The sequence below is a fragment of the Haliaeetus albicilla genome, chromosome 5 (assembly GCF_947461875.1).
Source record: "Haliaeetus albicilla chromosome 5, bHalAlb1.1, whole genome shotgun sequence".
NCBI classification, from domain to species: domain Eukaryota; kingdom Metazoa; phylum Chordata; class Aves; order Accipitriformes; family Accipitridae; genus Haliaeetus; species Haliaeetus albicilla.
The window spans coordinates 29,343,669-29,359,332 of record NC_091487.1 but is presented as its reverse complement, the minus strand read 5'-3'; the positions used below and the strand labels follow the sequence as shown (position 1 = coordinate 29,359,332).

The window sequence follows — 15,664 nt, the reverse complement described above, 5'->3', positions numbered from 1 at the left end:
TTAAGCACGGACTATTGCTAGTTGTCTATTCTTCTTGGAAAACATGGGCATATCCACATATAAGCAAGTAACGGCAAGGTCTCAGAAGCAGCCAACCTTGTAGCTACAGGCCTGTGTTGCTGAGGAGGTTCCTAGGCCAATTCAGGGGTGGTCTGATAGCTCCAACTGTGTTTGTACTCTGAAAACCGTGGTTTGTTCTCACAGGCAGTGTTGGACTGAAATTCAGAACTGGGTGTCTGCCCTTGCTGAGAGAAAGTAGGAGGGAGAATCCCAAAGGGAACGTTTGCAAGCAAAGCCCCTGCATTTCCCAGTGCTGTGCAAGCACGTGCCTTCTCTGGCTTCTGGCATCACACCATTTCAATTTCCTGTTGCATTCAGGCAAGAATATTTCTGTTGATCACTTTTCAATGAGCAGTCTCATTAGCTTTAATGCTTAAGGTTTTATGTTTATGAAGGTTTTAAGTTTATGAAACTGCAGAGAAGAAAAGGCAGGTGGGTCAATATGGAAGGCATTATGAGAGAGCAGCAAGTTTAAAGTATTTCTGTTTAAAGTCGACCTGCTTTAAGGAGGAGATTAGACCAGATGAGTGACCCAAATTTTCTGTGATTCTATGAATTGTGTTTTCAAACCAGATCCTCTCAAGTTTACTCTCAACCATTCAGGTTTGTTGGAGTAAAAAGGGAAGAAATGGTATTAAACAGCAGAGTGATCTTATACATATGTTTGCTTTAGTCTCTTCTTAGTAAGAGGACATTTAATTCATTAGCCGAGTTCTACTCTTTTTGCCTCATCAGTATAAAGGGTTTAGGATAAATTAAAAGCATTACTCCATGGACCAGGATATAGTGAGTAACTTACATTCTAAAAGTAATCTGTAAAAACCTTTCATGCTGTCTCTCAAAATTGTGCCAACCCTTTTCACAGCCAGAATACAAAAGATTATGTGAGGTCACTGGCAACTAAGAGTAAAATATGTGCACATTAAGCATGTTTTACCTAGATATATAAGAAAATATAAGAGAGAAAGAACAGAAAACCCTATAGTGGGACAAATTCAGTTAATGAAAAACAGTCTAAAGCCCCCAGAAGACTGCTGTCATTTGGCCACCAGACCAAAATGTATCTCCTTCTGCAGCAAGCCCCCAGGACAATTAGCTGCTTTTGTCCTTTGTGAGCAACCTTTAAATTTTTTTCAGGTATTCGTAATCATCTTAAAAAAACTGCGTAAATTGTGAGATGTTTTTGTTGTTGTTTTAGCTAGTTTCTGGACAGAGTCCAGAACTTGTCTCTCTGCCTCTAAACTATGAGTCTCGTCACATAGCACAGTAAAAATAAATCATGATTTGCATTTCTCAATACCCTTCAAATAACTACATGGAGTAAAGCCAAACCCAGCCTCTTCATTGAAACAAACAGCTTGCATTTTCACATACCAAGATTGCTTCTCCTTCATGTAAAGAGTAATTTCTGCCTCCCAATTTCCACATGGCCCACTGTGCAACTTACTACAGCCACATTTTCTCCCCAGTAGCTCACGTAGTAAGTGCTTTGAGTCAGCACGTTCAACCACAACAGCAAACTTTGATAGGATTTCCTTCAACTACTGAAACGTTTAGGCACGTATTCAGCTTATGACTCAGGGTGCTTATCTGTCAAGTGAAACTCCCTCTGGGATGCGAAGCACCATCATCTCAATCACTTCTCTTTTTCCTCTGAAAAAACAAACAAACATTCAGCACACTTCTGAGTCTAGGTCCTTCCTTCTTTCCCATCCCTCACCCATCCCTGGCCAGAGGCAAGCTCTGGAAAACACGAAGAACACAGGCACAATTGTTCTCAGCTTCTACCTTGTGCTCATTATATTGGCAAAGTTTGAAACCATTTGCTTCTGCCATTGTACTTTTAAACACTGTAGTTCCAGAATATCAGCAAAATCATAACACCATTCTTCGCGATAGGTTCCTGCCTCCCATTTTGGCATGCTATCATTCACCAAACTTATCACCATGTTCTCATATTTATCTGGCAGATTATTGGACATTCAGCCCTTCAGTCTTCAGCCCTACAGTCTTCAAAAGGGAAAGTTCTTTTTTTTTCCCAGCTTTCTTTTTTTACTGTATGCTCGATTTTTTTGAATGTAGAGGAGTCTCTCCAACCTAGTGTGAAGTGGACAGAAAGGAAACACATGCTAGAGACACTTGAAAAGAGCTGCCCATGGTTAAGCTACAGAATTTAACAGGGAAAAAGAACCAAAGAAGGGATGGATTTCTGTCTGAAGAATGACATATGATCCTTTACTTCGGGTTTTGTTTTTTTCTGACAAGCAACCCAGATAAAGGACACACAAATGTTAAATTGTGCTACCTGTTCTGGGACAGTTGAAACAACACTCCAGTGTAGCTACTCCCATGCAGGCAGCAGAACAAAACAAGAGTGGTGTAGGGCATATAAATGCACAGTCAGTTTTACTGGCTTAGATGTTTTGATGAAAACCTCAATGTTTCAGCTGAAATAGTTACTCTAGTACCAAGACATGCAGTCCGTAACTTTAGTAAGAGATTCGGAGGGAGTAGGAATCCTGAACCATTGTAGTTCTCTGAATGTATTATCTTCAACAACCTCTTCCACCTGTATTCTTTCCTTTATAAAAAGCTACCCACCAAATGTAATTCCAGAGGAATTCCAGATTTTGCGGCCATGGCTGTATTTGTTAAAACACAGATTAAAGACTTCCTTGTAAAGGCTTAGCTTTTCTAGTCAACAGAGTAGCTTGGCTATTTTTTCTAAGACTGCTGGCCAAAGAAAAGAAAGAAATTAAAGAAGCTGTCAGGAAGAAAGCCTGGGCAGAAAGCAGGGACAGGCAGGGGCAGAGACAGAGATGAAGAGAGATGCAGTGTGGATAAGGAAGTAGAGAAGTTTGAACTTCAGAGGAAGCTGAGGATAAACCTTGTGAGAGCAGTAAGAAAGGAAGTTTCTATACGTGCCTAGGATTGCACCTGCTAATCTACACAATGCAAACCCGCAGGAAGTGACTCAGTGGTCAGAGCCTGACACACAAAAGGAAGCATCCTATATTCCAGGAAAAGGTATTTGGCTTATGTGTGGACATAATGTTTTTGTTCAGGTCTTGAACCGCAACAGCATTTGGTTGTGTTTCTCATATGCAGCAGTTGCCCAGTTCTAACTTACTATTTTTAACTCAAGCCCATCAAAGTAGGAAGAGCAATTTTTGAGGAGGATTGCAGTACTTTATCTGCATTTATATGAAAGAAGGACCGGAGCCATAGTGCTCTGAGCACCTAACCTAGCCCAATTTCTCTGTGTGTCTTCATCCATAACGTGGCAGTAAATAAAAACAAATACAAATTAAGAAAAACTCACTTATTTGATGTTCCAGGCCAGGCATAAAGTGGGAAAACTATACTGCTCACACTAAAAGTAGTTTGTGTCTTTTTTTTTTTTACCCTGATTAATGCAACATCACAGTATAGTGCTGTCATACCAGATTTACAAATTGCAAGGACAAAGAAGCAGTTGGGCATCATGGCTACTGAATCGCGCTAACTCACACAGCAAACCAAAGTGATTTCAGTGCCTAATTCTCTTCAGTTCCTCTATCTACAATGGCTTTAAAGGAGAAGAGACAGGATGAATTAGCTGAAGTAGCTCCTGGTTATCAATGTTAATGCAAAGTTGTACAGGCTGCCATCGTCATTTGCAGACAGGACACGCATAACTGGAATTTTCCTCCAGCCCACTGCTCCCCTATTACCTTAGAGCCCCTGAATGCACCACCTGGAAGTCCTTGTCCTGGGGTCTGGCTAGACCAATGTCCCATGGACCCAAGGCATGGGAGGAGCAGCAGTTAGCAGAAGGCCAGCTTGATGCTGCCCTGCAGACTTGCTCCAAATACCACTTGGCAGAGCCACAGCATGTGACCCTCAAGGTTTTGTAGTAAAAGGTAGAAAGTTTCCAGTTCCCTTTTGACTGATATGGCAGAAGCTTAAGGTGAAAACATACCAATCACATCTTATCCAATTGCGTTTTCTCTCTGGAAAGAGTAAATACAGCCTCTGAGAAGCCTAGCATACTGTACAAAGACAATTAAAGGCTCCTGTAAAGGCTCACTGAACTGTATTTTGAGCTGGTGTTAGCCCTGAGGATGATAACTAGTCACTGTTCTTGTGAGACGTGCAAAATGTCAGGGGAATATAAAGAAGTGTTGTGTTCAGGAAGTGTGTGATGTGACTAATAGAGGATGACAAGGGGTGTGGTTATCATGAGATATTCACCTCCCTTCAGCGCCTTCATGAGACATGAGAAAATAAGTATCTCCCTCCTCTCCCTCTCTTTCATGGGCATGTTTATCCACTTAGATAATCCAAAAGTTATCATACTGCTCTTATTAAAAGCCCTTTTGGGGCAGTTAGGAAGGAAGGAAGTTTATTAGAGAGATTCTGAATTGCTGTTCCAGCTGAGTAATGCTGGACACAGAACTCAGTTGACTTCACAGCAAACAGTTTATGAAAAAGCTAAGTAATTTCTTGACCAGAACAATGTATTTGAAGCAAGACTAAAATTTCTTTGGTGTTTGAATACGAGGTCCACAAGTAGGATGGGCTACTCCCATCTCTGATTCTCTCAGGGGACCACCTAGGGCCCCGTCTCTCAGCCTTGGTGTGAAATCTCAAGGCAGGTAGGAAGAAGTGTATAACCAAGAAAGCAACGGACATCTGCATGTAAAAAAATTTTTTCTGGATGCAAAGGCGAGGGAAGGAGCATAATGCTGTGAAGAAAACAGAGATGAAAGAAAGAATGGGGGAAGTGGTGTTGCAAATATTCTGATAAAGAAATCAAAATTTAATCACATAAAAGAGTTAGGTTTGATTAAGAAGTAAAATTGTGAAGCATAATGTATAGGATTGTTAAGTTTTAAATGTAGCCATAGAAACTTTAGGAACTGTGTTATGTGTGACTATAGGAACCTTAATATTATTGAAGTTTGAAACAGCCAACCATGGAAACCTCACCAGGAAGTTACTGGTTTTTCTATGTTTTGTTTCAAGAAACTAAGGAAACCATCATGGACACCAGTTATGCTGCTTGGAAACCCCTTACCCTTCCCATCTTGATTTGAGTATCGAAGATTCCAATCAGTGTTGCTAAGTGAAATTGACCAATGATTGTTTTTAAATAAGAATATTGATAAGGTTATATAATCAAAGGCCCAATCATTATAAAGGTTAAATTTAAGAGCAAGCATAGCATGCATTTTTATGTAAAGAGTTTATGTAACAATGACCTGACAGGAAAAGTCTATAAAAACTGATGGATTTTGATACTAAGTTGGACACACCTTTGGAGGAGCAATCCCCCGTGTCCCCAGTGCTGCGATAAACGAAGTGCCTACTTCTTAACTTCACATTTTTTATTCCGGATTTTGGTAACAGTGGGGAGAAGAGCACTGGAGGGGTGTTAGGTGTTAGAGCAAGGGCATGAAAGATAAGTGTTGGCTAGAACAGGAAATTTAATCGAAAGACGGAGCAGTAGTAAAGGAGAGAGCAAGACAGAGAGAGAAAGAAGAATGAGATGGACTTTGGGAATGGAAGAATGGGAGCCCAGAGCCTGGAAGAGGAAGTTCTACTGTGAGAGAATTGATGAATAACTTCAGTAAAAAAGAGAAAATCAATGAAAGGAAATTAATGGAAATTGACAAACTGGGTCTGACAAAAAAAGAAGAGGAGGGGAAAAGAGAAAAAAGATAATCAACGGTTGGAAGAAAAAAGGAACGAGAAGTAGACAAAGCATTTTATCCTTTTTTATTTTTTTTGGTCTTGTATGTCTCCTAGAACATCTCATGGTGAAATTAATGGAATTTTATTTCCCAAGGAAAATAGCTACTTAAAAAAGAAAAAGTGTTGTGTACAGAACCCAGATGCTACCCTTCACCCCCATCCCCATGAGTGACCCTTCATTTCCACTAAATATTCACCATGGAGACTCTGGTCTAGACAGATTTACACCTGTAGGCATCTCAAACCACAAAGTACAGCTCAGCTCTTCAGAACAATAAAGCCAGCAAATTCATTCATTCCCAGCATTCCCTGTAGATTTCGCATAATGATTCTGCAGAACTGAAGATCAATTGGTGGTTTTTTTTCTCATTGCAACTTCAGGAGACACTTACAACATGTGACAAAACCAGGAAGCAGTTGGTGGTAACAGGCAATCCCATCTGAATCTCTCTCCCCCTCACACCTCGTGACAGAATAATTCTCACCATTATCATCACCACCCATATTTTCACATCCATGTTAAAAAAACCCAGATGCATCTATATAACATACCCAACTGTTGTTAAAAACTCAGACACAACAGCCAAAGGGTTGGGCTTCAGGGCCTCAGGCTTATGAACGTGAGAACCACCTGCAAGATTAAAACATCAATTGTCCTCAGGTGTATAACCATGACTTCAAAACTCTGATAATTGTCACCTTCTTCAGGTTAGAGACTGCACTTGTGGGGGAGATCATGGGAGGTTCCAGACTGATGGAGGACCCAGGGACAGGCAGCCTCACAATTACAAAGGCAGAGCCTCTCTCTGCTTTGTTCCTGCAGGGAGCATGGCCAGAAGCAGACCAGGCTTTCGGGATGTCTCTGCTTAGCTGCAGCAAGAACATCCCATAACAACAGGGTATGTATTTTGAGCATGCCCAGGTGATAGCATTAAGGTAAAAGAAAAGCTAATTTTGTGTCAGAATATTGTGCTAAAACCTGCACCAGCAAGACTGCTTACACAGTCAGTAGTATCCCAGCACTTTCTTCCATACTATATTAGCAAAGCACTCCAGGAAAGTTTAAATAACCACAAACTGAGGCTAACTACTTCCCACCTGAATAGTTTCTCGAAATAAAGACTGGTCTGCCTTCACTGGAGCAGACAGGAACAATGTTGGAACCATATCCACCACAGGAGATGAACCGCTAGTGTGGGGCATGATGAGATTTCTAAATGTTCCTCAGTATGGGAACAGACCAAAACTGGGTCAGAGAGTAGAAGCCAATACAAGGAAATCAGATGAGCAAGAAGCATGAACAAACACATGTTAAACACTTACAAGCCATCCACATTCACACAGAAAGCACAAAGAACTTAACTTGTAATAGCAAAGTAAAAAAGGAAAGATGCACTTGTTAAAAAAATCAAATGAGAAATCTTCTTTCCCTGTTTTTTTATGAAATACAACAAGCCATTTCTATCAGACTTATTCTTGGGATCTGTATTTAGAGCACTGAGAAATAAATCACTAAAACATTGGCTGTTAAGGAAAATTAACTCAATGCCAGGGCAGATGCAAACTGTAATGGTTTAGAGATAGAAACCCTTCTTACAGAACTGCCCTGCACAAGACTGATTAATCACATATTCAGCTATCTAAATACAATGTGGCATTATCATATTATCTGGAAACTCTCATTGGCTCAACAGACTCGTGGGACAGGGCCTAGTTACCTGGTTAGACTGTAATCCTTCAATGAAATATGGTGAGGCAGAGTTATGCATGTGTGTAGAGACCCATAGACTTCAGAAAGAGTCCATGCAATGAATTTTTTTATGGGATTGGACCTGAGTGATGATTTAATGATTATGATGTGTGCTTCAGGTTGAAAGACAGGGGGTTTTAACTCTTTTTTAATCAGGCAGTTGACTTATCAGGAAACGAAATGCCATGGTAGTGAGGGCACATAACACATAGGTAATACACAGGCTTCCTATCATATTTCTACATGCGTAATGACATGGAGCTCTATAAGCAGCACAACAGGTTGAGTTTGGCTCCCAGTGGTGCAGATGCTTCTGGCTGGAGTTTCTTGTGTCTAATATTGTGCAGCCTTGGCCTTCAGTTTTTGCCTTAGCTAAGTACTCATCAAATCCTCCATATAGATGGATTCTTTTCCCAGTTCTCTCCCCCATCCCACTGGGTGCAGGGGGAAGTGAGTGAGCAGCTGCATGGTGCTTAGTTGCTGGCTGGGCTTAAACCATGACAGTATATAATACTGTTAAGCTCACACTGCAATCCTTTCTTCTGAAGGGTTAACGATAGACTCACTTGGACTCTAATAATCTTAAAGTTCTGCACTCCTCCATTAAAACCAGCTAGCCAGTTCAAAACCTACAGTGAGTATTCTCCTGTTAGAGAACTAGGCTAATTCTATTTTAAAAATTGTCAAATTAAGCTGTTAATTCCTGAAGGGATTCCACTCTGTAAATTCTAAGGCACTATGAGAGAGAGCTATTTCCTTACACATGATATATTGTAGAGTTAGGGCCCTGGAAATCCATATTATCAATATCCCCATCTAAATAATCCAGTCTTCTTGAGAAATGTCTTGTAAAGAGGATCTAATTTTCAACAGGGCCAGGATGGCTTCTACTGGCTAGAGACAAGGCATCATGTATTTTTAAAAAGCACTGCCAAAACCTGCTCTCAGAAACATTAGGCATGGATAGAAATGAAAGTTATGTGCCTTGTCCACAGCTTAGAGTTGACAGAGAAGTGAAACAGAATGGTTTAGAGAGAGCAAGCAAGAGAGCACACAAGCTGTGGTTTCAAATAGTAGACACTGAGGGTGGAAACTCGGCTCCACTGAAGCTGACAGGATTTTCTGACCCTATGTATCTCCAGTTCCTGGAAAGTCCCACCAACAAACAGTAAGAACACATTCCCTCTGATAAGATTCTGTAACGTAGCAAATATTTATCTTTGTGACCAACAGTTTCTGCTGTTTGTTTTATGATGTTATAGAATACTTGGCTCTGCACCTGAACTAGGGCAAGGTGAGCAGCCCTACTACCTGAGCGCTAACACGCTCTCATTGCAACACATACCCCCCAGTTCTCCTCCATTTGAGTTGAGATCCCACTGAAGCTACTGCCAACACATGGAGGGGTTGGCAGCAGTGCTGAGGGTAAAGGTTGAAGATATCTTTCACAATATCACCAGTTTGTTCATCAAGAATAATGCAGGGAAAAGGCTGTTTCTTAAGGTACCTTTTGTAACAACTTCACTTATTACAGCATTCATTAGGACTGTAATCTGAACTTCAGTACCATCGTGGGAAGCTCTGGAAGGAATCCACTATAAGAATGATTGAAACAAATAGTCAAAACTGGATTTTCTTTTTTTTTTTCCTCCACCAGAAAGATCTTTTGACTAATTGAATGAACTGGAGATATATATTTTGATGTCAAAATCTCTTGAGAAATGGACTGAGTTTGTAGCAGCTCTTTCCTACATATACTACAGGAAAGTCTGACTGCACACCCCATTGCAAGGCACAGCAGTTGTCTACTCTCAGGGTGAGGAGGTATTCACACAATTTGCAACACTGCCATCTCTACAGAGTCGGTGAAACAGTTCAGTAGCACAGAGAACAAACTACATAACTATTAATTGATTGCTTTTAGAAATGTTCTTCCATGCGTGCCTTTTCTTTACCTAGGTAAAGGTGCAAGAAGCAGAAGCCTGAGGTAATGTCATGTTTTAACAGGCTAAATTCCCACCACAAAGTCACAGCCATGATTCTCATTTAAGGTATGCAGTTCCATGCATACCTTAACGCTTTGGTTTAGTTTATGTTAAAAGATTAGATTTCTTCAGGCTGCATTGTGCAGAGAAAAACAGCTTCAATCAATAGTTACATTGCTTTGATTGGGTCAATAAAACAAAGGGTTGATAGATTGACCCACCTTCCCTTTATTCATGTAACATTGAATGAAATGAGGAACATCCCTTAAAATAAGTGAGAACTGGCCACTCTGTTCCCCTGGTCTTAGTACTTCTCATTTCTGGGCTAGAAGAAACAAAACGGTTTGGTTTATTTCCCAGTTTAAACTCCGAAAACTTGTAAAATCTATTGCCTTCACAATAACTGTATCAGGACTTACCAGAATTTCAAAGACTCAGGCACGTCTGGTGTTCTAGATTTAGCCCCTGTGTAGAATAAATCATTCCACTCTGGAATGAAGCCAGCTGGAAGTCATTCCCCCATAACAGCATCTCTGCTGCTTCCTCAAGGACTCTTCTCTGGGTCATTGATTAGCCTTTCTGGCTGGGTTTCTCTGACAAAATCTTTGATGTAATAATACCCAATCAGGCAAGAGAACATCATAACATTAACATGAAGAGCGTATGATCTTTACAAAAGAATGCAACAAAACTGTCTCCTTTTTCACTTTTCAAAACGATCACCATTTCACTTTCATCCTAACAATTCTCACGATTTTTTTTAGGTTAGACAAAGTTACAGTGTAATTCAGTCCATTACAAAAAAATCAGAGACTGAAAGAGAAATAGTTCACTGGTCCACTATGCTTTCCTAGTACAGTTATCATTCCAAATTATTTAAAAACTCCTTTTCTGCAACACCTGCAGATAAACATAGGGGAGATTAATATTTAAAACGGCATTAAATTATGACAAAGAAATCCCAAATTATGCAAAACTAATCTGACTGCTACAAATGTAGGAGTGAAGACCAAATTTGCCCTAAACCCTGAGGTCCAGCTTTCCTTTGAATCCTAAAATTTTTGTATGTCCTTATATAATAGTAGAAGTACAGAAAGTGAGGGAGGGATGGATGCACACTTTGGACTCAGAAATCACCTAATTATTTGGGTATTTCTACAATTTTTCCACTTCTTTGTCATGCCCAGTTCCCTCATTGGAGAGCATTTGAGGTCAGTCATGTCTCGTGGTTGAATAAACACCTTTCCTGTCAGCTATTTTGCCCAGGTTAATGTTTGGCATCAGAATGAGGCCCATTCTAAGTTGTTTATCACAATGACTGTGATAACATTTCTTTGGCAGTACCTATGGGTTATCATTTGCTTTTCCAATGCACACAACAGTCTGCATATAGCTTGTTGAAGGGGAGGCACGTGGGTTCAGTTTTAAAATTCAACACAGGAGCTTTGTTTTAGCAAAAAGTAATAAAAAGTTCAGTGTGGGTAATGAGCACAAGTAGGTCTGAGTCTATCTGCTTATCTGATTATGCACAAAAAAATTTCTCTTTCAAATACTCTCCTGCATGCTCTGTAATCAAACCAGTCCACAAATAAGTCAGCGTTGTCCTTGATTGTTTTTGTCCTCTCTGCTGCCAGATATGTACCCTTCACAGGGACCTGAGAGTGATATGGCCACTGATTTCAGTGGGGCCCAGATTTCAATCTTGATCTTCTCTAGTCCAAAGGAAAGAGCTGAGAGTGTCTTCAGGGACCCAGGTACTCACAGAGAAATTCAAAACACTTACAGACACTGTGGCAGCACACAGGGTTGTCAAAGTAGCAGAGAGCCTTCCATATTGATTAGTTCCATGTTTAATGTATACGATACTCTTGCAGTGTTTGCAAATAACCTTTTTTGTATGAAAACAGCAATGGCTTAGTCAAAGCCAGATCAAAGAGGCACGCATGATTCACATCCACTAAATAAACACTGATGCCTGATGGCAGTAATACAGCTATTTATATTCATTGCTTGATTTAACCAGTGGCATTCCTTTAATATGATAATAAGCACAGGCTGTTTGCTATGGAAAAAAAGAGACTTGAGTGCTAAACTTGCTCTTAACACCAAATGAAAGTGATATTGGTGGGCAAGTTGAGGTGTGCTAATTAACTTCCACTACAGACAAAATCAGAAGTTTAATTTTAGATTATACTTTGGAATTTCATATGAACAAATAAGCAGGCAACTTCAGTGGCAGTTAAGCACCTGAATACATTGGAGGGTCTGGTAGCCAGGTCCCATCAGTGACCTCTGTGTTTCATTGGAATCGCAATCCTGCAAATCAATTTCTTCATCTCCTTTGTAGTAACTGATGTTGCAAAAATGAGGGTAGAGCACTCTTAAATAGCGTTATCATCAGTGACTACAGCTCTAACACCACAAAAGCCAGCACTAAACTGGTCTGCAACAGCAAGTAGCTCTCAGGAGCAACAAGTATCAGGAAGGCAGAAGACAGACAGCCCCCTCTGCTGAAAGGGAACCTGAGCTGGCCTTGTGCCGCAGACACTCTCGGGTGACCTGCACTCAGCAAAACTGCAAAAGCCTTCCAGATCCTGCTGGTCCACAGCCACTGCTGGTTACTGTCATTTTGCAAGCAATCCTTTGCTTTTGTTCGTCATCCATATTACTTGACCAAAAGAAGAAAGAATGTATCAGTATGGAAACACTTCACAACTGTCATGGTTTAACCCCAGCCAGCAACTAAGCACCACGCAGCCACTCACTCACTCCCCGACCCCTGCCCCCCCCCCCCCCCCCGCAGTGGGATGGGGGAGAAAATTAGGAAAAGAAGTAAAACTCGTGGGTTGAGATAAGAATGGTTTAATAGAACAGAAAAGAAGAAACTAATAATGATAATGATAACACTAATAAAATTACAACAGTAATAATAAAATGATTGGAATGTACAAATGATGCACAGTGCAATTGCTCACCACCCGCCGATCGACACCCAGTTAGTCCCCGAGCAGCGATCCCCCTGCCCCCACTCCCCCAGTTTATATACTAGACGTGACATCCCATGGTATGGAATACCCCGTTGGCCACTTTGGGTCAGCAGCCCTGGCTGTGTCCTGTGCCAGCTTCTTGTGTCCCTCCAGCTTTCTCGCTAGCTGGGCATGAGAAGCTGAAAAATCCTTGACTTTAGACTAAACACTACTTAGCAACAACTGAAAACATCAGCGTTATCAACATTCTTTGCATACTGAACTCAAAACATAGCACTGTACCAGCTACTAGGAAGACAATTAACTCTATCCCAGCTGAAACCAGGACAACAATGCACAAAATAATCTGGAAGAACATGCTGAAAAACTGTCATTGTATTCTTTCCCTGTTCTTCTACTTTTCCCTTGACATAACTATCAGGTCACTGCTGGGAAAAGAATACTTTGTTAGAAGGACCTTTGATGTGGTCCACTATGACTTTCCCCCCACTTCATCTCTTATGGTATTCACATGGCACAATACTGACCACTGTAAAGCAGTTCCAGTTTTATCCAAAATCATCCACGCTGCAAGAGTATGCATTCTTCATCCTGTTTAATAGTAATAACTATCTGATTTGCAGTGGTCAGTTGTGTCCTTAGGCAACATGAAAATGGTGGTGAAATCAGTATCAGAGGAATCACGGCATCTTTTGAATTTGACCACAAGACTGATAAATACAGCAGGTTCTAGTAGAAAACCAACAATGAAAAAAATCCCAGAATGCAAAATCTGATGGACATTGCACCCACAATGGTATGCAGTTATTTTGAGAAAGTCCAGAACTCTATGGATCTCTCTTTTCCTCACTGAGATCTAACCCAGTGTAAACAGAGTGGACAGACTCTCTAAATCTACTAGCATCATCACAGGAATAAATGGGCTAAAATTAAAAAAAATACAAAAAACACCATTCCATGTAGACAAGGCTTCAGACTTTTCTTGAAGAACATCACTTATCACTGTTTTCTTTCACTATTCCACTTTAATAAGAAGAATACTTTCTCTCCTATGAATACCTGAGGATTTGTAAACATTGTTTCCATTTGAGTTATAGAGGAATGTTGTAGATTTGTTTTCATTCAGTTCCTTTGGCAAATTTCTTTTTGAAACTGTGACATGTCATTGCAGAGGCACATTAGATTTGAAATCTGGGACTTTTTCCTCCACCTTCATGTATGTTTACCTTTCTCCATAATTTACTATTAGTTGAACTATTGGTAAAACTTATCTGATTTGGATAAAGACTGTTCTTTGATGGCCCCGTGTGCCATAAAATAGCAGTAGAATTCTATTTCCTGTATTGCAGATAAGGCTGCTTCAGTTTTAGAGTTGTGCTTTGACTTATTTGCTGATTTGCTTGATAAACAGAATGGCTTAAAGCCTTGAAGGAAGATGAATACATGTTGTGTCAGAATAACACAGGAATAACTGGGCTGCTAGTACTTTAAAGACAGCTTGTACTTCCTTGTTAAAGAGCTGCAAGAGAAGTGAATTCATTATTTCCCCAATAATTAATAAAGAAACTAGCTATTACTGTAACCAGCAATTTTGAAAGTGATTTCAAATCCTTATGTGTGTCCAACATGCTGATAAAAAACATCATTAATTGCAACTTGAAGGAAACACCAATGTCTTAAGAGATTTTTGCTTGGATAATTGAGAGTGCTTGAACTAAGGTGCTCCTTATAACTCTTATATCCTCAGCCACATCTAATGACTCAGACCTGCTTCTTCAGAGGTGGATTTGACACTGTCCCACAACCCCAAACACACAGATGTAACAGTGCACTTGCAGACCACAAACTGTTGCCTGACTCATAGCCACATTATCTCTTGCACAGATACCTTGAAAATACATCTGTTTCTGTGGCTTCTGTCACCTGGTTGGCACCAGGGAGATCCCCCATTGTCTCAGACAGCTGCATTCCTCATTCATTAGGAAACCATTATTAGTTTCAGGTAATTACTTTCATTTCCTCCGATCCCTTCTGTGAGGTTTAGGATCAATCACAGATTCTTTACAGACCTAATGTTGAGCTGGACTGCAAATTAATTTTAGGGTACTTAACATTTAGAGTTTGGAAGGTAGGTAGTCATATAAATGAATTTTATTTAGTTATTCCCCCAATCTTTGAAGGGATTGCATACTGGTGTTTCTCTATAAATGCCTGAAGACTGTTCTCATGGCCTTTATGAAGTTGTTCAAATTGAAAAATGTCTATAGGCAGTAAATGCCCTTCAGCGTAACTTTGAAAATACATTATATTCTCCAGGAGTCTGGCTTTTATTTGTCTGTTGTAGTGTTTGTGTGCTGTTTTCCAGCTTCTATCTAGCACTACTTTAAGATGGATGATTATTTTACTGAAAATGGTTTACTCGCCTCTTCCAACAAACCTCTGTAAAAGTGATCCTAATTGTTAATGTAAACTTGAGCTGCCCCCCTGATACAAGAAGACTCAGGCTGAGTGCTGGCTGAATTGTTTGCTTTGATGGGAATACAGCATTTCTTAGAAGTGGTTGAAAATGCAAAGCTCTCCATGAGTATGAGGACTGCCTGGGAGTCTGCAGCAGGTTCTCTACATCTATGAAAAAGTGTTGCATCACAACTGCTGCCAGTGCAGGCTGTATTCAGTTCCCACAAAAGAAACCTCACGATCAACTGCCTTAAATTGTTGTGACAGAGATAAAAAGTGGAAGCCTGATTTTTACTGGCAACACTCGGCCTTACCACGCTCAAGTAAGAAAAGAGACCAAGTAACACTTAGAGTGGATAGAAAGTTTAGAGCTAAGCCAAAGTGAATATTGCAAACCTACTTCTTCTAGAAGAAAAGATGTAACACATGGAAATGAATAAAAAGCAATCCATTACAGGCTGCAGCTGTTCAGCATGCTGGGAAAAAACACTGCCCACCTACGGGAAGGCAGTCCTAGACTAGTCTCATGGATAATACTCAGTTTCTATTGCTTAACTTCTCAAAAGGACTTTGCAAAGACACAGATATGACTATTCAGAGTTTACAGCTTAAGAAATTTAGGAATAAGGAAACTGAGGCAACTGGCCCAAGGCAAATCAATGACAGAGTTGTAAAGAGGCCTTCATTAC

At 40.3% G+C, this 15,664-nt stretch overlaps 1 long non-coding RNA gene across 1 annotated transcript in view; it reads right to left on the bottom strand.

Annotated features, from left to right (window-relative positions):
- Positions 1-1,440: 1,440 nt before the first annotated feature.
- LOC138685478 (uncharacterized) overlaps positions 1,441-15,664 on the bottom strand; it is a 60,652-nt gene continuing 46,428 nt past the window's right edge. The window contains exons 2-3 of the long non-coding RNA XR_011324745.1: positions 6,349-6,427; positions 1,441-1,713 (exon numbers count right to left, since the gene is read on the bottom strand). This is a non-coding gene — a long non-coding RNA (uncharacterized lncRNA). The remainder of the gene's footprint in view (positions 1,714-6,348; positions 6,428-15,664) is intronic.